Genomic DNA, 24,112 nt, shown 5'->3' on the forward strand with positions numbered 1-24,112 from the left:
TTGGAATGGGATGCTTGAGTGAAATTAAAACACCTGTCCGCTGCTGGCGCCAGAGACCATCACATTGTAGCTCTTCTCCACATTGTAGCTCTTTCCACACTCTCGTTAAGAATTTCAGAAACCGATTTGGCTTCCACAATCATACCACAGAAGGAATTGACTGGATCTGTTCTAATGCGTTTGTGTTGTGTTGTGTTTGTGTGTGTAAGAGAAAGAAAAGTCGCAGACTATTTCTCCCATCGTGACACATGTGGAAATGCTATAGGGCTGCAATTTTCAGCAGACTTGCAAGAGGGTAAACCCCATAGATGGCGATCCTTACTTCCATGTGAACATGCATACAATACTATTGTACATCTTTAGAAAATGAAACAGAGGGGGGAGGAAATAAACAGTAAAAGAAACATACTTCGGAGACCTCAAATATCCACCTACTGTATATATGAAAAACGTGTTTTAATATGGCTTTTACAGTAAAAGAGACAACATTTTGTTACACGCCACCCCGATCTCTGAGTGGTGAGAGAATCCGGGGGGTTCCAGGTATTGGCTGTGTCCTAGATGGCTTCTCTCATGTGCCCCCCCCTTGTTTCAACTCTTTCTATGGGGCAGTTCAGTAGAGCTTGTTCAACAGAACCAGAGAAAAGTTCACAATGTTCAGGTATGGCTGTTCTGGAAGCATTGATTCCAGGCCGAGCTCCATGCTTTCTCCTATGGGCCTTCTGTGGTTCTTGTTGGCCACCAGGGAGTGATCCGTGTTGCAGTTGGCGCTGTGGGAGCTCCATGTGACATAACCACAGCTCAGTGCTGATCTCCTGGTGACAATCAAGGCCAGCTGGTGACAGTGGCCTCATCTTGGGTGTCTCCAGGACACTCCATGGGATTGTTTTTTAAAGAATAAAAAAATTCCATTTCCCGATTTTACATCATCGAAATATCTTTTTATTCAATAAAGTTGATATACCCAATATTGAAATCGACCAGCCTCCTGCCCTTTCTGTGGTTGCTTGTATTATATCCTTCCCTTTGCATATCCAAGCTAAACCTAATCGTGTTTTGTCCAATGCAATCCTATTTAAAATATTTCACTGCACGTTTTTATGTCGGCTCTGCTAATGATTTAAGTCGTTTACAGTACTGCTTTAATAATAATAATAATAATAATAATAATAATAATAATAATTTATTATTTATACCCCGCCCATCTGGCTGGGCCTCCCCAGCCACTCTGGGCGGCTTCCATAAAAACCAAAAATACAGTAAAATATCACACGTTAAAAACTTCCCTGAACAGGGCTGCCTTAAGATGTCTTCTGAATGTCAGGTAGTTGTTTATCTCTTTGACATCTGCTGGAAGGGCGTTCCACAGGGCGGGCGCCACTACCGAGAAGGCCCTCTGCCTGGTTCCCTGTAGCTTTGCTTCTCGCAATGAGGGAACCGCCAGAAGGCCCTCGGCGCTGGACCTCAGCGTCCGGGCAGAATGATGGGGGTGGAGACGCTCCTTCAGGTATACTGGACCGAGGCCGTTTAGGGCTTTAAAGGTCAGCACCAACACTTTGAATTGTGCTCGGAAATGTACTGGGAGCCAATGTAGGTCTTTCAAGACCGGTGTTATATGGTCTCGGCGGCCGCCCCCAGTCACCAGTCTAGCTGCTGCATTCTGGATTAGTTGTAGTTTCCGAGTCACCTTCAAAGGTAGCCCCACGTAGAGTGCATTGCAGTAGTCCAAGCGGGAGATAACCAGAGCATGCACCACTCTGGCGAGACAGTCCGCAGGCAGATAGGGTCTCAGCCTACGTACCAGATGGAGCTGGTAAACAGCTGCCCTGGACACAGATTTGACCTGTGCCTCCATGGACAGCTGTGAGTCCAAAATGACTCCCAGGCTGCGCACCTGGTCCTTCAGGGGCACAGTTACCCCATTCAGGACCAGGGAATCCTCCACACCTGCCCGCCTCCTGTCCCCCAAAAACAGTACTTCTGTCTTGTCAGGATTCAACCTCAATCTGTTAGCCGCCATCCATCCTCCAACCGCCTCCAGACACTCACACAGGACCTTCACCGCCCTCACTGGTTCTGATTTAAAAGAGAGGTAGAGCTGGGTATCATCCGCATACTGATGAACACCCAGCCCAAATCTCCTGATGATCTCTCCCGCGGCTGCATGTAAATGTTGAAAAGCATGGGGGAGAGGACAGAACCCTGAGGCACCCCACAAGTGAGAGCCCAGGGGTCTGAACACTCATCCCCCCCCACCACTTTCTGAACACGGCCCAGGAGGAAGGAGCGGAACCACTGTATGACAGTGCCCCCAGCTCCCAGCCCCTCAAGACGGTCCAGAAGGATGTTATGGTCGATGGTGTCAAAGGCCGCTGAGAGATCCAGCAGAACTAGGAAACAGCTCTCACCTTTGTCCCTAGCCCGCCGGAGATCATCAACCAGTGCGACCAAGGCAGTTTCAGTCCCATGATGAGGCCTGAATCCCGACTGGAAGGGATCCAAATGGTCCGCTTCTTCCAGGCGTGCCTGGAGTTGTTCGGCAACGTTCAGTAAATGATCTCTATGCAAAATGGAAAAGGGACACTCTGTGCGTTGCCTTGGTAGAGAGCAATGTGTCCCTAGGCCTCGGAGGAACATTTTAGAGAAGTTATAAACACGCCTTGTTCTTCCTGCTCATTGCTTGAGTGTGTGTGATATGGACACAAAGCGGGGGGGGACACGCGAACCACGGAGCCCCAGGCAAACACCTATTCCTGATCTTTCCCGATTACAAACCCCACCAGAGAGGAAGTCCTAGCGCTGTAGCAGAGCCAGACACCGCGGGGGACCTCAGTTCTCCATGGGAGGCCAGTCGGGGTCATCAGCATTTGACAGCTGGCCAATCAGCGATTGCAAAACAGCGCCCTGAACAGGCGAAGGCGAGCACTGCAACTGCGAGAAAAGGAGCTCCGGAGAAGCGTGCGACCCCCTGCTGAGAGAAGAGCGAAAGTGTCGATTCCAAGCGGATACAATGTATCTGGTCTTGGCCCAATGTTAGCCTAGCTGGAAACTCCAGAAGGAAAGGAAAGCAGGAGGCGTCCCCCAAAAAGCATCTCTGGAAGTGTGCAATGCGCGCCAGAGAGAAAAACGCAGAGGGGAGATCTGGGCACGCTGGGCTTTGCAAGGGTTAAAGAGAACTGAGCTGCCTTCCTAGAGAGGACAGGAAGCAAGAGGGGGCTGGTCCTCCAGCTCCAAGGTCCCTCCCTCCCCAGTCCTTTCCTGCAAGGAAGGGGGGTGTTGCTTTGGTGTCTCTCCTGCAAGGGCTGCCTCGCTGCCCCCTCCCGGGATCTGGTGAGTCTCCTCTCTCTCCCCAACGAGGGTGCAGTGGGGGGGCAGGGGGGGTCCCAGGGCTGCAGCAGGGGAGGGGGCCTGGGGGGCCTGATCTGGTCCTGCGGGGGGGGGACCCCAAGTCAGGGAGGAGAGGGTCCTGCCAGGGAGGGGCCAGGTCTGCCACGCTCTCCTTCCTGCAGATCAGAGGGTCCCAAACTCATTTGGCCCTCCGCTCCCCCCCCTTTCAGAAATGACCTCCCTTCTGTAAAGAAAGGAGTCCCTGGGACTTTACCTCTGTGTGACGTCGCTCAGCCTCATTGCACAACGGAGGAAACATCTGCAAATGGATTTCCAAAGCTGGAGGAGGAGGTGGACTAGCCCCCCCCCCAAAAAAAGGTGGGAGAGAAAGGCCGGGAATAAAGAGAGGGATCCCAGCCCAGAGTCTGGCTGCTGCATTGGGGACCAGTTTCCCAGTGTCTCCCAGGGCAGCTCCCCACGGAGGCCACGGCAGCCATCCCCTCGCACCCAGAGCAGGGCATCCCAGGACCACATCCTCTCTCTCCCAAAGGGATTGTTGCTGGAAATGGGCGCTGCTACTCCCTGAGCCTCCAGGGACCTTGGCATCAGTGGCTGTGTGTGTGTTAAGCTGTCTTAGAGAATAATAATATTAAATTGGCCGCCTAGATTTCGAGGGAGATGTCTTTGGCCCCACCCACTTGGCCCTCAGAGCAAAGAAAAAGGGACCCCACCCCAGGAGTCTGCCTTGAGAATGGCAGAGAGTCCAAGTGCAAGAAAAGGAGACAGAAGCAGGGGAATGGGGGTGGGGGGAGAGCAACTCCTGAGGACCCCCAGGTGAGGACCCCCACTAGAGCCAAGCATCCATTTTCCACAAGATACAAATGACTCCCTTGTCAGTCAGTTCTGACTTCATGCATTGACTGGAAGGCAGGAGAAACCAGGTTGATTCATCTCCCAGAAATCCCTTCAGTTGCCTCCACATTTTGCATTGCACTCTTCCTTCTAGGAGAGCTAGAGGCTGCTTTCTTCTTCTTCTTTTCTTCTTCTTCTTCTTCTTCTTCTTCTTCTTCTTCTTCTTCTTCTTCTTCTTCAGACAATAGCTCATGGTTTGGGCTGTAGTGCAGTCCAGCCCTGGTTCCCAGCAAGACTCATCCATGCTTGCTCAGGGAACCATTCCCCCCCTGTCCTACAAATTCTGTAACAGAACAATGTATTTGCTTTGTAGGATTTGCTAGAGCTTCTCATTTAGACGGACAGAACTTGGCAGAAGACCAAAGGGTTCCTTCCGATCTCTCAGAGGCTTCCTGAGAGCACAGATGGATGTGCGAGACTCAGCTGGCCCTGAAGCAGGAAGAGGCCATGCCATCCAATCTGGGAGCAGTGGGGGGTTCTGGGAAAACTCTGTGCAGAAGATCCTGGGTGAGGAGGACACCCTCCGCTCAGAGGTGCAGAGCCAGCAGTTGAGGCAGTTCTGCTGCCAGGAGGCCAAAGGACCCCGAGATGTTTGCAGCCGACTCTACCACCTTTGCCATCAGTGGCTGAAGCCAGAAAGGCACACAAAAGCTGAGGTGCTGGACCTGGTGATTCTGGAGCAGTTCCTGGCTGTCCTTCCCCTGGAGATGGAGAGCTGGGTGAGGGACTGTGGAGCGGAGACCAGTTCGCAGGCGGTGGCCCTGGCTGAAGGTTTCCTCCTGAGTCAGGCAGAGGAGAGAAAGCAGGAACAGAGAAAGCAGGTGAGAGAGACTTTCCTCTGGATACTCCCAAGGGGCTCCAAACAGGACAGAGAACATCCCATAATGCTCTACTGATGGCCCTTCCTTTTTCTGGGAAGGCATCCATGGAATGAGATCTCTCACCCTTAATTTTTTTGTCTTTGTCATTCTCTTCCTAATATTTTTTGCCATTCATTCTCTCTTTTGAATCCTTGTTGCTTTTTCAGGAAAAGGATCATTGTGGAAAAATGGACCTGGATTCCTGTGAGGCAGAGAGGCCTTTTTTGGATACAGGAGAGAGGCCACTGGGTAAGGAGGAAGGAGTATTTTTCTGTTGGTTTTTCAACTAATCTGTGGATTCTTTTCATCTTGGTTTCTTTTTTGGGGGGGGGGGACGACAGTGTTGAGAATTCCATTCCTCCCGTGCTGCAGATGTGTGGGATTGTTACATGTCACATGTCTACTTATATTCCAGCACTGATTATTGGGTCTTGTGAGCAGAAAGGGAGATACGCTGTTTCCGCTCTGTATTGCTTTTGCAGTCCTCTCTCCGAGGAAGAAAGACAGAGAGAGAAGCCATGTTTTTCTTTGTTCTGTTAGGTTTGTTTAGGCTTAGATGTTCCTCCTCAAGGCTAAGCTTCTGTTTGAACTCTGCTAGTCGTGTGCTCATGTCCCTGGAGTTGAGCCACATCTGCGTGACGGCAGACCAGAGTGATGGATCCGGGGCAACGCTGCATTGCGGGGGAGGTAGCAGCCTCGGCATTATCACCCAACAGACAGTTGGGATCAAGGGTCCAGAGGAAGGGAGATGTATTTTTGCACAACTAACTTATGAAATGGGCGCAAATGTCCAAATGCTCTCAGCAGGTGAGGCTTTCTCAAAGGCCCATCTGTAGTTAGAGATGCCCTGTTTCACCTGTGAGAGAAGCAGGCACTCCTGGCGTCCTGCTTACCTTTTTCCTTTTGCAGGTGACAGAAGGATGCCAGCAAGACCTCCTGATCCGCCTTTTCATGGGGGCAGAAGGGAAGCAGCGGCTGTGGAACAAGATCAGGTCAGGGGAAGCTGCTTTGTGGGGACAGAGGCCGAGGGATGGAGCAATGTCATGGACTGGTTGGGCACAGAGGAATGGTGGGAGGAAGCAGCCGGGGAACCAGGAAGGGAAGAAATCTTAGAACCCAAGGAGTGGAAGTGGAGGAAGGATGAGTGGTCAGTGGGAGAAGAGGGAGAAGCCTGGGAAGAGGAGGTGTCAGAAGCTGAAGGGAAAACAGGGCTTAGTGAGCTGGGAGACTCTGTGGCAGAATGCAGTCCAGAATCAGAGGCAGAAGAGGAAGGAGGCGAGTGGGAGGAGGGAGGTTGAGAGGCAGAGATGAGTCAGGAGAAGGAGGAGCCACCGGAGGCTCCCTCTCCTTCTGCCAGAAGCCGCCCTCCCTGCTTGTCTCTCAGAGCCAGGAGATGTCTGACATTGGAGGAGCAAAGGCAGGCTGCACACTGGCGCACTGTTCGATCACTTGCCAGAAACCCAAGAGAGGAGGGGACTTGGAAAGTTGTGGGGAGCCGGGGGTCTTAACTCTCTGCAACTGCTTTTGTGGAAGAAGGTGCTCATGGAATGAGCTGCTGTTCACAGCGGGCCTGAAACTCAGCCAAGCTTGTGAATATCATGTTCTTGCTAATAAAGTGTAAACTCCAGCTGTGAACTATGGGATTTCCTGACCTTATATCTCTGTGACACCAGCCTTCTGAATGTTGCCAGCAGGATTCATCTGTAGTTATAATAATAATAATAATAATAATAATAATAATTATTATTATTATTATTATTATTATTATTATTATTATTATTATTATTTATTATTTATACCCCGCCCATCTGGCTGGGCCTCCCCAGCCACTCTGGGCGGCTTCCATAAAAACCAAAAATACAGTAAAATATCACACGTTAAAAACTTCCCTGAACAGGGCTGCCTTAAGATGTCTTCTGAATGTCAGGTAGTTATCTCTTTGACATCTGCTGGAAGGGCGTTCCACAGGGCGGGCGCCACTACCGAGAAGGCCCTCTGCCTGGTTCCCTGTAGCTTTGCTTCTCGCAATGAGGGAACCGCCAGAAGGCCCTCGGCGCTGGACCTCAGCGTCCGGGCAGAATGATGGGGGTGGAGACGCTCCTTCAGGTATACTGGACCGAGGCCGTTTAGGGCTTTAAAGGTCAGCACCAACACTTTGAATTGTGCTCGGAAACGTACTGGGAGCCAATGTAGGTCTTTCAAGACCGGTGTTATATGGTCTTGGCGGCTGCCCCCAGTCACCAGTCTAGCTGCTGCATTCTGGATTAGTTGTAGTTTCCGAGTCACCTTCAAAGGTAGCCCCACGTAGAGCGCATTGCAGTAATCCAAGCGGGAGATAACCAGAGCATGCACCACTCTGGCGAGACAGTCCGCAGGCAGATAGGGTCTCAGCCTACATACCAGATGGAGCTGGTAAACAGCTGCCCTGGACACAGATTTAACCTGTGCCTCCATGGACAGCTGTGAGTCCAAAATGACTCCCAGGCTGCGCACCTGGTCCTTCAGGGGCACAGTTACCCCATTAAGGACCAGGGAATCCTCCACACCTGCCCGCCTCCTGTCCCCCAAAAACAGTACTTCTGTCTTGTCAGGATTCAACCTCAATCTGTTAACCGCCATCCATCCTCCAACCGCCTCCAGACACTCACACAGGACCTTCACCGCCCTCACTGGTTCTGATTTAAAAGAGAGGTAGAGCTGGGTATCATCCGCATACTGATGAACACCCAGCCCAAACCTCCTGATGATCTCTCCCAGCGGCTGCATGTAAATGTTGAAAAGCATGGGGGAGAGGACAGAACCCTGAGGCACCCCACAAGTGAGAGCCCAGGGGTCTGAACACTCATCCCCCCCCACCACTTTCTGAACACGGCCCAGGAGGAAGGAGCGGAACCACTGTATGACAGTGCCCCCAGCTCCCAGCCCCTCAAGACGGTCCAGAAGGATGTTATGGTCGATGGTATCAAACGCCGCTGAGAGATCCAGCAGAACTAGGAAACAGCTCTCACCTTTGTCTCTAGCCCGCCGGAGATCATCAACCAGTGCGACCAAGGCAGTTTCAGTCCCATGATGAGGCCTGAACCCCGACTGGAAGGGATCCAAATGGTCCGCTTCTTCCAGGCGTGCCTGGAGTTGTTCGGCAACCACTCGCTCAATCACCTTGCCCAAGAATGGAAGATTTGAGACTGGGCGATAGTTGGCCATCGTGGCCGCATCTAAAGATGGTTTTTTAGTTGCTGTTTTCATGGAATCCTAGAGTTGAAAGGGACCCCAAGGGTCACCAAGTCTAAACTCCTACATTGCAGGAGTCTCAGCTAGATCATCGAAGACAGATGGCCATCCAAACTAGGATTATTTTATTTCTAAATTGAACATTGAATGCTAAAATAGGCTTCTAAGCAGTGGACAGACGAGAACAAATAGTGGCCAGGATTCACCTAACCAGCCCTATTGTATGCAAAATGGGGCCTGCCCCCCATTCCTCCCCCTCTTCATGCCCCCATGAAGCCCTTGAATTTGGCTCTAGGGCATTGGGAGGGAACCTCCCCAGAACAACTCACGAGGAGAGGAGAAAGTGGATCCTTCCATCGGGGAAACTGGAATGCTTGCATAGGCAGAATGACTTGAAAAACACAAGGCGGAGTAACACCTATTTGCACAAGGATGAATACCCATACACAACTGAGATTTCTGTAGCAGATCATATTTCTGCTGTCTCAGAAGAGGACATTTCCTTTTTCTTTTAGGGCCCAGTGTGCTTTGAAGATGTTGCTGTTCGTTTCACGGACGAGGAGTGGGTGTTGCTGGATCCTGACCAGAGAGCTCTGCATAAGGATGTCATGGAGGAGAATCTTGGGATCATGGCCTCTCTTAGTAAGGCTCCTTGTGGGATCGTAATATCTGTATTGAAATTCAAAACTCATCTCTCTGAGATGAACCTAATATATTTTCACATAGCTCAGTATCTCCCCCTACAACACATGAGATTACAACACCCCCCAATAAACATCGAAGCGTAAATTACTCTTTTTCCTATGAATGTTTTTCCTCCAGTTGCAGCTTCTTAAACAATTGCCAGGTAAAATGCCATGTAAAATTACCATGTAAAATGTCAGCTTCAGAGTTGTTAGGAAAGATAAGTAGCTTCTGTCAGGTTTTGTTTTTGCTCCTGTAATTTTTTGGTTGACCAAAGAGACGACTGACTTTGGAGATGGGGGGATGCTATGACTGGACGAAACAAAATCCATCCCAGAGAAGAGCCAGGCTTATCAAATTTCACGTTCCCGTAAGTGTGTTAGATAATGGCATACAACAAAGGTTGACCTCACATCCAACTCCCTTCAGTTCTTCTTCCATCGCAAGCTTTAATTAGCATCGTTACATAATTGGGCGCTCTATTTGTTCCTGAGGCTCCAATCCCTTTTTGTCTCCATTACAGATTGTGATGAATTGGAAATCAAGAACAAGGGTGACCACGACAAAATCCCCAGAAAGGAGAAGCCACATAAAAATTTGGAGTGTGGAGAGAGCTGCAGTCAGAGCTCCCAGCTCACTTCCCATGAAGGAACTCATACAGGGGAGAAACCTGATCAGTGTGGAAAATGCATCCAGGCCTTTAGTAGAAGCACAGATCTACATTCACACCAGAAAATTCACAGTGGGGAGAAACAATTTAAATGTGAAGAGTGTGGAAAGAGCTTCATTCGCAGATCCTCTCTCACTTCCCATCAAATAACTCATACAGGGGAGAAACCTTATGAGTGTGGAGAATGCAGGAAGGGCTTTGCTAGAAACACAGATTTACGTTTACATCAGAGAATTCACAGTGGGGAGAAACCATATCAGTGTGTGGAATGTGGAAAGAGCTTCAGTACCAGCTCCTATCTCACTTCCCATCAGAGAATTCACAGTGGGGAGAAACCATATCAGTGCATGGAATGTGGAAAGAGTTTCACCTGGAAGAACACTCTCACTATCCATCAAATAATTCATACAGGGGAGGAACCCTATCACTGCTTGGAATGTGGGAAGAGCTTCAGTAAGAGCTCCTCTTTCACTTCACATCGAAGAATCCATACAGGAGAGAAACCTTATCAGTGTGTGGAATGTGGGAAGAGCTTCGGGAAGAAGGACAGTCTCACATCCCATCAAAGAATTCATACAGGGGAGAAACCCTATCAGTGTGTGGAATGTGGAAAAAGCTTCAATACAAGCTCCTCTCTCACTTCACATCAGAAAATTCATACAGGAGAGAAACCCCATCAGTGTTTGGCATGTGGAAAGAGCTTTAGTCACAGGAGCTCTCTCACTTCCCATCAAAGAGTTCATACGGGGGTGAAACCATATCAGTGTGTGGAGTGTGGAAAAAGCTTCAGTACGAGCTCCTCTCTCACTTCCCATCACTTAATTCATACAGAGGAGAAGCCATATCAGTGCTTGGATTGTGGAAAGACCTTCAGTCAGAAGGGCAATCTCGCTTCCCATCAAAGAATTCATACAGGGGAGAAACCATATCATTGTGTGGAATGTGGAAAGAGCTTCAGCTGGAAGCAAAATCTTACTTCCCATCAAAGAACTCATATAGGGGAGAATCTGAGAATCCTTTAATTGTGGAGTTGGAGGTGACCCCTAATGTAATCTAGTCGAACCTGCTGCAATGCAGAAATCACAACGAAAGCCTCCATGATGGAGAACCATCTAATGTCCGCTGGCCTCCAATAAATGAGAGTTCACCACTTTAAAGGGAGTCCACTTCACTGTCTAACAGCTCTTACCATTAAAAAGTTCTAGATACAGGTAGGTAGCCGTGTTGGTCTGCCATAGTCGAAACAAAATAAAAAAATTCCTTTCCAGTAGCACCTTAGAGACCAACTAAGTTTGTTATTGGTATGAGCTTTGGTGTGCATGCACACTTCTTCAGATACTTCTTCAGACAGGTATCTGAAGAAGTGTGCATGCACATGAAAGCTCATACTATTAAAAAGTTCTTCCTGATGTTTCATTAGAATCTCCTTTGTGGTAACTGGAAGATATTTCTTCAGGTCCTACTCTATGGAGCCAGAGAAAACAAGCTTACTCCATCTTCTATGACACAAGTTATTCAAAGATGGCTCTCATAGTCCCTCTCAGTCTCCTCTTCTCCAGGCTAAACATACCCAACTCCCTCGGCTTTTCCACATAATGCTTGGTTTCTGGACCCTTGATTATTTTGGTAGCTCTCCTCTGCACATGTTCCAGCTTGTCAATATCCTTATTATTAGTTATTCTTCATTTATTTAATTTCTGCCTTGGTCAGACTACAGCTGGAATATTGTGTCCAATTCTGGGCACCACGATTTAAGAAGGATGTTGACAAGTTGGAACGTGTGCAGAGGAGGACAACCAAGATGGTCAAGGGTCTGGAGTCCAAGTCTTGTGAGGAGCAGTTGAAGGAGCTGGATATGTTTAGCCTGGGGACAAAGGAGACTGAGAGGAGATATGAGAGCTATCTTCAAATATCTCAAGGGCTGTCACATGAAAGGGGGAAGAAGCTTGTTTTCTCCTGTTCTGGAGGGTAGAACTCGAACCAATGGCTTCAACTTACAAGGTAGGAGATTCTGACTAAATATACAGAAAAAACTTTCTGACAGTAAGAATTGTTCTACAGTGGAACAGTCTTCCTCTGGAGGTTGTGGACTCCTTGGAGGTTTTTAAGCAGAGGTTGAATGGGCATCTGTCATGGATGCTTTAGTTTGGACAAGATAATTCTATGATTATTTGATCTTTATATACCATGTAAAAAGCTGTAGGATTCTTAGAGGCTGTTTGCTGCCTTTGCAGCACCAATGTGAGCTCCGTGGGGCCCAAGCCTGGGCAATGTGTCTGGAGCTCCTGAGCTGCCCAGAGAAGAAGACCCTCTTCTTGGCCTCCCTGAAGTCATCCACAAGAAAGCAGACCAAGACATTAGACACAAACTAGGCTGCAGGAGTTGCAGGAAGGAGGCAAAGAAGGCACCATCGAACCACCTTAGGGACTCCAGTCTCGATTTGTGTAGGGTTAATTCCACAGCCTTTTCTTCTCCCAAATATGTCCCATAAGGCAGCAGGTCCTGAGTTCTACCACTTCTGGAACAAATGTACTGGCTACCAATGAGGTACCAAGCAAAGTTCAAAACAAATAAATCATATTCTGATCATAAATGACTAATACTTTTTAATGCATGCTTTTTATGCAAATAGGCAAAAGTATGCCATTTCCCCTTCCAGAAATGCTTAATTGCTAATTCAATGGACTAAAAATTGATGATTGTTGTTGTTATTATCTATTAAATTTATACACTGCCCTTCATCAAAAGACCTGAGGACCGTTTAAAACATAGAACACATAAAAGGTAGAGCAATTATGCACCACCTCCTATTTCTTTAATCAGGTGATGGTCCTTCTTTTGAAGTAAGAGGTCAAATCTCCACGATTGCTAATAGCATTATTATTATTATTATTATTATTATTATTATTATTATTACTGTAAATTTATATACCACACTATACGCAAAAGCCTCAGGGCCGTTCACAGAATAAAATCAGAATATAAAACCACAAAATACATAATCAAAATAAAAACAAAAACAAGTCAAAAACCTCCCCAACACATTTCAGAAGGACACTGGATGTCAATCAGCCAAAGGTCTGGTTCAAGAGGAATGTTTTCTCCTGGTGCCTAAATGTCAGGGACTGGGCAAAGAAGGAATGGTGGAGACTGCCTCCCCAGCCTGACCCTTCCAGGGAGGGGGAGGAGGAAGAAGAAGACAGTTTACATTTACAACAGGGGTTTGAGGGAGGTCATAGCTCAGAGGCAGATGAGGGGGAAAGTTGGGAAATAATGGGAGAGGAGGAGGGGGAGGAAGCAGCAGCAGGGGGGTGACAACTGACTGACACAATGTATTTAGAAAGCATTCCAGACCCTCCATCTCCCCGAACTTGGCGAGCCTTGAAAGTAGGAGAGCAAAGAGCTCAAAGACAGATTCACTCAGGACAATGCCATTATCCAAAAGGCTGGGATCTATAGCCTCTCTCTGTAAAAAATGAATAAAAAGAGGATGATAAGAAACATTCCTTTGTCTTTATTCGTTCCTGGGCAACCAACCGGGAGTCACTGACATCCGCCTCACACTACAGGTGTATAATGAAGGCTCCAGGCAAACCTCCCTGGAGAGACCATTCCATAGACAGGGAGCCACTGCAGAGAAGGCCCCAATCTCATGTTGCCACCCTCTGGACTTCTCGAGGAGGCGGCATATGAAGAAGGGCCTCAGAAGATGATCTTAGAGTTCAGGCAGCTTCCGATGTTCCTTTGGAGGCTTCATCAAAACTCCGCCAGATCAAAAGGGATAGAAATTCCTGCTATATTTTTTTTTATAAATAGTGAGCAATGCATGCACAGGCAGGAAGAGGAAGATCTGGGTCCTCCTAAGTTTCAAGATACAGAGGGAAGGGAAAGCTGAGTGTAGTCGGACACATGCTATAGACTCCGAGAAGACCAATTTCAAAAAGCTGAAGGAGCTACGGGGTGAGATCCCATGGTCAGAAATACTCCAAGAGAAGAGAGTCCAGGATGGATGGCAGTTTCCCCAAGGAGAAATATGAAAGGCACAAACGCAGACAATTTCAGCAACAAAGAAAAATGGGAGGCATCTCAGGGGAGTCACAGAACCACTCTAGTCTGCCTTGGTCAGACCACACCTGGAATACAGTGGTACCTCGGGTTACATACGCTTCAAGTTACATACACTTCAGGTTACACACTCCGCTAACCCAGAAATAATGCTTCAGGTTAAGAACTTTGCTTCAGGATGAGAACAGAAATCTTGCTCTGGCAGCACGGCAGCAGCAGGAGGCCCCATTAGCTAAAGTGGTTCTTCAGGTTAAGAACAGTTTCAGGTTAAGAACGGACCTCCGGAACGAATTAAGTACTTAACCCGAGGTACCACTGTACTGTGTTCAGTTCTGGGTGCCACAATTTAAGTATCCTAAATGCAACTAAAAATCAACAGGGACATTTCATCTTCACTCCCAGGAGAGGCAGGAACCAGCGTGTCATCATACTCCACCCTCAGCTGTGATCTAGCTGAATGGGAGACATGAGAGACAGCTTGTTTTCTCCTGCTCCCCAGGGTAGGACCCAAACCCACGGCTTCAAGTGGCAAGAAAAAGGTTCTGACTCAGCAGCTGGAAAATCTTTCTGAAGGTAAGAAGGTGGTGGAACTCTTCTTCCTCGGAGTTTCTGAGCAGAGGCCATCTGTCAGGGATGCTTTTGCAGATTACTGCCCTGCAGGGGGTTGGACTAGATGACCCTAGGACCCTCTTCTATCGCTCCCATTCCTGGATTCTAGGATGAGGATCCTTGCTTCCTGCAAACCCCTTTTCCCTGCAACCTCTTCCTCCAGTTTCTGGCCAAGGGAGGGAGCGGATCACAGACCAACCAAGAGCGTCCCCTCAAAATGAGCATCTCTGGGATTCTGCAATGCAGGAGAGAAAAGGCAGAGAGGACTGAGCAGGGTGGACTCGGCTTTGCAAGGGTTAAAGGGAACCGAGCTGCATTCCTAGAGAGGACAGGAAGTAAAGGGGGGCCAGGTCCTCCAGAGGAAAAGCCCCTCCCTCCCCTTCCTGCAAGGGGGCGCGCGGTTGCTTTCCTCTGCTGCAAATGCTGCATTGTTCTCTTCCACGGGGATCTGGTGAGTCTCTTCTTCCTCCCCCCCGCAGAGGGTGCAGTGGGGGGAGGGTGGGGGTCCCAGGGATGCAGCAGGGGAGGGTGGCTCATGTGGGGGGGGGGAGCCCCAGGGAGCAGGGGGTCCTGCCAGGGAGGGGCGAAATCGCACGAGGTCCGCAACTACAGTAGTCTATATTCTGCATTTGTATAAAGACGCTGCTTACTCCTTTGGGAAGGGCAATCCTCTCCTGGGATCTGGTGAGTCTCCTCCCCCCCCCCAGGGTGCAGTGGGGAGAAGGTGGGGGTCCCAGGGCTGCAGGAGGGGAGGGTGGCTCCTGCGGGGAGGTTTAAAACAGCCCCACGTGCAATTTGGAAAAATCCATCTGTCGCAAACCCCCCCCCCCCATGCAAAGCGCCTGCCTGCTGCTCGGCTTACTCTCCCCTGGAGCAACGCTCCGCCAAGGAAGTTTAGAGGCGGGCTGCGATTGGTTGGTTGCTCCCCTTGGGCGGTGCTGCTTTTGCTGCGATTGGTCGCTTGGCCGGTGGGAGGGGGCTGCCCGGGTCATCCTGCACTCCAGCAGGATCTGTACAGGCTCTGCGCAGCGGCGCCTGCCAAGTCGCAAGGCGTGCCAGGTCACTTACTCCCGAGTAAGCCCGCTTAAGGCTGAGCTAAAAGCACGTGGCTCCAGAGGCGAAGAAGGTCAGGTGGTACCCGGTGCGGAAAATTTCTTGCCACCCCCCCCCCATTGATTTTTTTTCATTTTATGTTTTGCCTGCAAAAATGGTTTTGCGTTATTTCATATTTTCTTACAAAGGAATGTCGATTCTGGGCCTCTGATAACAAGTAGGCGACTATGGACAGATACTTAAATCTACAGGATGGATTGTGTTATTTTATTTATATTTATTGTTTATTTAATAAAATTTATTTTTAAAAACCTGCAAAGTGGTTTACCAAAACAGAAAACAAGCAAAAAACCCACAGCAGTAAAATCAAGAAAAATCAACAATTCTACTTTAAAACATACAAAAGCTAAAATATTAAAACAGATTAAATTTACTTCAACTTCCTAAGCATCTAGGTATGCTTGCCTAAAGAAGAATGCTTTTAGCAGGTGCCCGAAAAGAGTCTAGCAAAGGCATGTGCTTTGTTGCAATAGGCGGGGAGTTCCAAAGTGCAGGTGCTGTCGCAGTAAACAATGCAGTACAGATATTATGCGGAACCTGTAGTAGTGCTTGAAACTACTGAAGGGGAGGTTTTATTTAGTGTTATTTCACCATGCTCTGTATTATCTGAAAAGGAAAACATTTCTTTAAAAAACAGAACTGCACAGCAGCAATCTAGTCCCATCTTGATCAGTGGGACTTATTCCCGAGCCTATGGTGCGTAAGATTCGCTGCAATCCTATGCACCCCTTGCATCCAACTTCTGCCAAAAACTATGCACAAGCCTGCACCAGAGAATTGTAGAGTTGGAAGGGACCCCTGAGGGTCATCTAGCCAAACCTCTGGGGCAATCCAGGAATCTCAACTAGACCATACCTGACCGATGGCCATCAGTCTTCTGTTTTCCCCCTCAGCCAGGACACACAACTGGAGGTGGGGGAAAAGATAAATTTTGACAATGGGACAGATTTGTCAGGCGTGCGCAGGAACAGCTTGAAGACTTTACACAGAGAGGAACCCCACAGGGGTTTCCCCACATGTAACGTAACAGGCAGGGACATTGCGGGAAGGACACAAGAGTACCAAAGTCAGCCCATTTTATCCTCTTTGGCATGGTGGCACTAGGGCTCTGGGACCACCCTCCCCCAAATATTTCCTTGTCTTCAATGCATTAAAGTTAAAGGGACCCCTGACCATTAGGTCCAGTCGTGGCCGACTCTGGGGTTGTGGCGCTCATCTCGCTTTACTGGCCGAGGGAGCCGGCGTACAGCTTCCGGGTCATGTGGCCAGCATGACTAAGCCGCTTCTGGCAAACCAGAGCAGCGCACGGAAACGCCGTTTACCTTCCCGCCGGAGCGGTACCTATTTATCTACTTGCACTTTGACGTGCTTTCGAACTGCTAGGTTGGCAGGAGCAAGGACCGAGCAACGGGAGCTCACCCCGTCGCGGAGATATGAACCGCCGACCTTCTGATCGGCAAGTCCTAGGCTCGGTGGTTTAACCTACTGTTAATCTATAGTACAGATCCTTTTTAAATTAAACACTTTCTCTAAAATTAAAACAGCAGAAGTAATCAGTAGCATAGATATCAAAGGAAAGGCAAGAGAATACAGTGGTACCTCGGGTTAAGTACTTAATTCGTTCCAGAGGTCCATTCTTAACCGGAAACTGTTCTTAACCTGAAGCACCACTTTAGCTAATGGGGCTTGCTGCTGCTGCCACGCCGCCAGAGCACGATTTCTGTTCTCATCCTGAAGCAAAGTTCTTAACCCGAGGTAATATTTCTGGGTTAGTGGAGTCTGTAACCTGAAGCGTATGTAACCTGAAGTGTATGTAACCCGAGGTACCACTGTAGTCCCTGATAGATACAAGGGAGACACAGATAGACAAGCACACAGAAGTAAATAATCCATCCTTGGGGAGAGGGGTGGGAATGTACAGTTTGCTGCACTTAGCCTCGAGATGGGAGACTGAAAGGGCTTAAAAAATTAAAGTCTTGTGTCTAGGAATCTCTTTCTGCAAAAGCATCAGACTGGTTGTCAAAAGTGTGAACTTCATTAATAGACCCTATTTCAAGGAATTGGTCAATTAGCCACAGAATAGGTTTGCTGATTTTTTCCTCATCTTCTTTCAATTCCACAACTGCTTTTGGGGGGTCCTCGCTTCACGCAGGGGAGGCTGGGGGCAGAGGGAGACTGGCCTGCCGAGCGCCCAGGGCAGCACTGAGCTGCTCCTCCTGGTGCCACGCGTGGACAAAACAGGGCGGCAGCGCTGCCCCTGTCCCACGCACTCCACTTTCAGGGGCAGCAGAGGCCTTTTCGGAGGAGAAGAAGAGTTTGGATTTGATATCCCGCCTTTCACCCCCTTTAAGGAGTCTCAAAGCGGCTCACATTCTCCTTTCCCTTCCTCTGTGAGGTGAGTGGGGCTGAGAGACTTCAAAGAAGTGTGACTGGCCCAAGGTCACCCAGCAGGTGCAGGTGGAGGAGCGGGGAATCGAACCCGGTTCACCAGATTACGAGACTACCGCTCTTAACCACTACACCACACTGGAGGGTTGGGGCCCAAAGTGGGCGCCCAGGACAGGCAGCGGCCTTGTCAGGCCTCCTCAGCAGCCCAGAAAATCGGCCTAGGTGAAGAAAAGGAGACTAGGCGAATTAGTTTCAGCCTTGCCTTGCCTTCGCTCCGCCTCCAACCCAGCTGGCCAATCGGCTGTGTCCAGGGGGCGGGGCGAAGGCAAGGCAAGGCCTAATCTACTCGGCCTAGTCTCATTTTCTTCACACAGGCCGACTTTCCAGGACCCGGGAAGCCCAGCGGAGTATAGGGCAGTAGGGTGGATCATAAAAAACTCTTGTGTGTGAAAATGCCTGCTCCAAAGGTGTTACTAAACTAGGGATTATGTAGCTATATCTGAAATTTCGTGCCTATCAGTTAATAGCTTGAGCCTGCTCCACTGAATGGAAATTTCAGCCTTCACAACATGGGAAAACGGCCAAGTAAACAGCTGTTTTTGTGGAGGAGGGTCAAGATCTGAACTGATATGCATGAAATTTCATATATAGCTATGTAATCTCTAGAGTAGTAAGATAAGACCTTTCGAGCAGGCATTTTTTAAAAAAAGTTTTTTTATGAACCACCCTAGCAGGGCAGTAATTTTTCCTTGGTAATTTGTCACCCTCTTCCATGATGGCACCTGGGGCGGCCTGCCCCCCGCCCCCCCTTTCCTATGCCCCTGCTTGGCTCTCTTAATAAGGACTCGCGGGGGGAGTTGAAGACAGGCAAAGAGTGTGACGCGGCAGCTAAAAAAGCCAATGCAATTCTGGGCTGCATCAATAGGAGTATAGCATCTAGATCAAGGGAAGTAATAGTGCCACTGTATTCTGCTCTGGTCAGACCTCACCTGGAGTACTGTGTCCAGTTCTGGGCACCACAGTTCAAGAAGGACACTGACAAACTGGAACGTGTCCAGAGGAGGGCAACCAAAATGGTCAAAGGCCTGGAAACGATGCCTTATGAGGAACGGCTAAGGGAGCTGGGCATGTTTAGCCTGGAGAAGAGGAGGTTAAGGGGTGATATGATAGCCATGTTCAAATATATAAAAGGATGTCATATAGAGGAGGGAGAAAGGTTGTTTTCTGCTGCTCCAGAGAAGCGGACACGGAGCAATGGATCCAAACTACAAGAAAGAAGATTCCACCTAAACATTAGGAAGAACTTCCTGACAGTAAGAGCTGTTCGACAGTGGAATTTGCTGCCAACTCTATGATTCTATGATTCTATGATTCTAAAGAGATTCGCTTTTACTGCGTCCCGTCTTCTTGCCCCCCCCCCCCCGATAGGGAGAGAGCCTCCCTGCTCAGGTTTCTCAGCAGGCGGGCGTCGCAAGAGGTCTGACTGGAGCCCTGGCCGCTCGCTTGCTGGCAGGCACTCTGCGGGGCAAGTCCTGCGTGGAGAGGAGCGCAGACAGAGAGGAAAGGCGGCTGGAGGGGGCGGGAAAAGAGCACTCGCTCATGAAGTTTGTGTGTTTCTCCTCTGAGGGTATCTCGGTTGGGAAGGGAGTGGGGCAGCAGGAGGCATTCTTGCTTGAAAGGATCTTGAGCTCTCCCTCTCCCAGGGTTGAACTTCTTGAGGGTCTTCTGAGCACTTTTGGGAGGCTTTTGATTAAGATATCCTGCCTCGTCTTCTTTGCTTCTCTTCACATTCTTCTAAAAACTTAGGAGTGCTTAACAAAGCATCTTTCTATTCACCAGATGCTGTTTAAACTGAATTCCACAGCCCTCTACTTACATCTGGTGGTGAGTTTCTTGGCTTGTCCCAGCCCCCCCCCCTTCCAGTCTGGAGCTGCGCTAGGTGCTTTTAAAATGTGTGGCGGAAGGGGGTGGGATGATTGAGTTGCTCTTGTTTTTATTTCTATTTTCATTATGTGTTATATGTTTTTAAATTGTATTTTCATGCTGTGAAACACCCAATCGTGTGCATATTTGTAGCATTCAACTGTTCTTTCCTGCCCCGTGTGTGTGTGTGTATTCACACACATACACACATCTACTCATATCTTCCTTCCTTTCAGAAGTTTGAAAGCCATTGTGATGTAGTGGTTAGAGGCCTGGGGGAGAACCAGCTTCAAATTGCCACTCTTACTTAAAACTCACTGCTGTGGTTTAGGGGGAAGCCACTTTTCCCCAGCCTAACCCACCTCACAGGGCTGTTGTGAGAGTTAAAGTGAGGGCAGAGGAGAAGAACCACGTAGATTGCCTTGAGCTCCTTGGAGACAGGTGGGACAAAAACGGAATGATGGGTGGATGGATAATGCTGGGATAACGGTCTATGTTTCATAACCCCACCTTCCGGACCATGAAGTCCCATGGATTTATCTGGCTGAGTTTCCCCAGCCACTCTGGGCGGCTCCCAATCAAGTGTTAAAAACAGTACAGCGTTACATATTTATTTATTTATTTATTTATTTATTTATTTTAAATAAATTTTTATTGAAGTTTTACAAATCAAAAATTTCATCGTTTCAAATTAGATATTTTCATGAATACAGTTCACATAAAGAGCAAAAACACCAAAAAGCAAAAATATATAGCAAAAAGATAGAAAGGAAAAAAACAAAAAAAAAGAAGGAAAAAAGAAAAAAGAAAAAATCTACTTTTTTATATTAACAAAATTCCGTACCCCTCTGTCTTGACCTCCTCACATCCCCCTTTTTTGTGTTCCTCTTTATTCCAATCAAATTCAGCAAATTCAAACCCTTGTTTAAACCATACTTAACTTTATATTCTTCTAATTATTATGTCCCAATTTTTCATTATTTTAACCCAATCCTCATCTTATATACTGGGACATAATATTATTCTGTTCATAACCCTTGACATTCTTCTTTTCATTCATATTTAACCAAATCCCACAAACCCTATTACCTTCACTTCCCACATCATATTAACACTCAAATATTTTACAATGTTTTTGTAAATAGTCCTTAAACTTTTTCCAGTCCTGTTCCATCAGTTCTTCTCCCTGGTCACGGATTCTGCCAGTCATTTCGGCCATCTCCATATAATCAATCACTTGCATCTGCCATTCTTCCACGGTGGGTAAATCTTGTGTCTTCCAATGCTTGGCAAGGAGTATTCTTGCTGCTGTTGTTGCATACATAAAAAATATTCTGTCTTTCTTTGGCACCCATTGGCCAACTATGCCCAAAAGGAAGGCCTCTGGTTTCTTAGGAAAGGTAAATTTAAATACCTTCTTCAGTTCATTATATATCGTTTCCCAGTAAGCCTTAACCCATGGGCACGTCCACCAAAGGTGAAAGAATGTTCCCTCAGCCTCTTTACATTTCCAGCACTTGTTGTCAGGCAGGTGATAAATTTTTGCAAGCTTGACTGGGGTCATGTACCACCTGTAAATCATTTTCATAATATTCTCTTTTAAGGCAATACATGCCGTAAACTTCATACCGGTGGTCCACAACTGCTCCCAGTCAGCAAACATAATGTTATGACCTATGTCCTGCGCCCATTTAATCATCGCTGATTTGACCGTTTCATCCTGTGTATTCCATTTTAACAGCAAGTTATACATCTTTGATAAAATCTTAGTTTTGGATTCTAACAATTCTGTTTCCAATTTTGATTTCTCCACCTGGAAGCCAATTTTTTTGTCCGAATTGTAGGCCTCTCTTATTTGATAATAATGAAGCCAATCTCGCACTTTGTCTTTTAATTTCTCAAAACTCTGCAGTTTCAATCTGTCACCTTCTTGCTCCAAGATTTCCCAATATTTTGGCCATTTGGCCTCCATATTGAGCTTTTTCTGAGACTTAGCTTCCATAGGTGACAACCACCTCGGGGTTTTACTTTCCAGCAAATCTTTATATCTTGTCCAGACGTTAAACAAAGCTTTCCTGACAATATGATTTTTAAATGCCTTATGTGCTTTAACCTTGTCGTACCACAAGTATGCATGCCACCCAAAAACGTTATTGAAACCTTTTAAATCCAAAATATCCGTGCTCTCAAGAAGCAGCCAGTCTCTTAACCAGCAAAATGCTGCTGATTCATAGTACAATTTAAGGTCTGGCAGGGCAAATCCACCTCTTTCTTTTACATCAGTTAAAATTTTAAACTTTATTCTAGGTTTCTTGCCCTGCCAGACAAATCTAGAGATGTCTCTCTGCCACTTCTTGAAACAGTCCATCTTGTCCATAAGTTGCAAAGATTGAAACAAAAATAACATTTTTGGCAAAACATTCATCTTAACAGCTGCAATTCGACCCAACAAGGAAAGCTTCAAATTGGACCAAATTTCTAAATCTTTTTTTACCTCTGACCAGCATTTCTCATAATTATCTTTAAATAGGTTCAAATTTTTCGCAGTCATATTAATCCCTAGGTATTTCACTTTTTTAACCACAGTTAAACCTGTTTCATTCTGAAACCTGTCCTTTTCTATTGGTGTTAAATTCTTCTCTAATACTTTAGTTTTTAGCTTATTTAATCTAAATCCTGCCACATGACCAAATTCTTTAATCAGTTCCAAAGCTCTTTTCATACTAGATTCCGGCTCCTGTACAGTCAAAACCAAGTCGTCTGCAAAAGCTTTCAGTTTATATTGTTTGGCTCCGACCTGTATTCCTTTAATAAACCGGTCCCTTCTGATCATGTTCAGCAGCACCTCCAGGACCGAAATAAATAGTAATGGAGTGATAGTGCAACCCTGACGTGTTCCTTTTTCTATCATAAAATCTTCAGTCACCACATTATTTACAATCAGTTTTGCTTTTTGTTCTGAATAGATTGCTCCTATACCATCTTCGAACCCCTGTCCCACTCCCATCCCTTTGAGATTTTTCTTCATAAAGCTCCAAGAAATATTATCAAAGGCTTTCTCCGCATCAATAAAAACTAACACAGCTTTCGTATTAATGTTCGTTTGCAACAGCTCCAAAATGTCAATTATATTCCTTGTGTTATCAGATAAGTGTCTACCTGGAAGAAAGCCTGCCTGGTCTTTGTGTATTACTTCAGCTAGTACTTTTTTTAATCTGTTAGCTAAAATGTCTGCAAAAAATTTGTAATCCACATTCAAAAGGGAGATGGGACGGTAGTTCTTTAGTTGTGTCTTTTCAGCTTCTGACTTGGGTATCAATGTGATGTATGCTTCTTTCCACGATTCAGGCGCCCTTTTCCCTTCCAAAATCTCGTTGCACACCTCCTTTAATGGTTGAATTAAAAAGTCTTTCAAAGTCCTATAATATTTGGAGGTTAGTCCGTCCGGTCCTGGAGATTTGCCCAGTTGCATGTTCTGAATGGCACCTTCAATTTCTTGTTCTGTAATCTGATTATTCAATATTATTTTATTTTCTTGAGATATTTTTTGTAATCCGTTGGTTCTCAAAAATTGGTCTATATCAATTTCTTTCTGCGGCCCTTGCGTATAAAGTTGTTAAAATATCTCTGGAAACACCTTCTAATCTCCGCCGGGTTCTGTATAGTTTTCCCATCAATCTCAAGATTCGTAATCGTATTTAGCTTCTGTCTTTTTTTCAGCTGCCACGCCAATAGTTTCCCACATTTATTGGCTGACTCAAAAGATTTTTGTCTCATTTGTTTAATTTTCCATTCTACTTCCTCATTAATCAATTTCATATATTGCACCTGATATAACTTGATTTCTCTTAGGATCTCTTTTGAATTTGGTTTGGCTCTTAACTTCTTCTCCCCTTCTTTTATTTTCTCCAAAATTTTCCCTTTTTTCTCATTTTGGGATCTCTTTTTTATTACATTCTGTTGAATCAAGAACCCTCTCATAACCGCTTTGCTTGCGTCCCAGATTGTTCTTTTTTCAACCGTGGTTCTCATATTTATTTCAAAATAGTCTTTCAAAGTCTTTTGGGCCTTCCTTACAATGTCTTGGTTTCTTAATAAGGTGTCATTCATCCTCCATCTGAAGGAACCGATAGGTGTTAGTTTCATTTCCATCCTTACAGCATTATGGTCGGAGCAGGTTTATGGGCAGATTTCCACCTTTTTTATCTTAGGTGCCAGGCCTCTAGTTGTCCAGATTTGATCAATCCTTGTCCATGTCATTTTGGCTTCAGAAAAGAACGTTCCTTCTCTACCTAGGGGGTTTTTGGTCCTCCAAATATCAATCAAGTCC

General features: G+C 46.9%; 2 protein-coding genes and 2 pseudogenes across 5 annotated transcripts in view; 3 read left to right on the top strand and 1 right to left on the bottom strand.

Annotated features, from left to right (window-relative positions):
• The window catches only part of LOC128412277 (zinc finger protein 420-like), a 309,743-nt pseudogene that overhangs the window by 278,262 nt on the left and 7,369 nt on the right, over positions 1-24,112 (top strand).
• LOC128412188 (zinc finger protein 850-like) overlaps positions 1-24,112 on the bottom strand; it is a 322,162-nt pseudogene that overhangs the window by 114,777 nt on the left and 183,273 nt on the right.
• The window catches only part of LOC128412278 (zinc finger protein 850-like), a 59,557-nt gene continuing 38,434 nt past the window's right edge, over positions 2,990-24,112 (top strand). The window contains exon 1 of the mRNA XM_053385186.1: positions 2,990-3,330. The gene's annotated coding sequence lies outside the window, so the exon portion shown is untranslated. The remainder of the gene's footprint in view (positions 3,331-24,112) is intronic.
• LOC128412033 (zinc finger protein 420-like) overlaps positions 14,722-24,112 on the top strand; it is a 317,641-nt gene continuing 308,250 nt past the window's right edge. For 2 of the 4 annotated variants that reach the window (XM_053384834.1, XM_053384831.1), the window contains exon 1: positions 14,911-15,042. The gene's annotated coding sequence lies outside the window, so the exon portion shown is untranslated. Of the gene's footprint in view, positions 14,810-14,910; positions 15,043-24,112 lie in introns of those variants that run through there. The other 2 variants (XM_053384832.1, XM_053384829.1) reach the window with 2 other exon arrangements.

Source organism: Podarcis raffonei, chromosome 4 (assembly GCF_027172205.1).
Source record: "Podarcis raffonei isolate rPodRaf1 chromosome 4, rPodRaf1.pri, whole genome shotgun sequence".
NCBI lineage: Eukaryota > Metazoa > Chordata > Lepidosauria > Squamata > Lacertidae > Podarcis > Podarcis raffonei.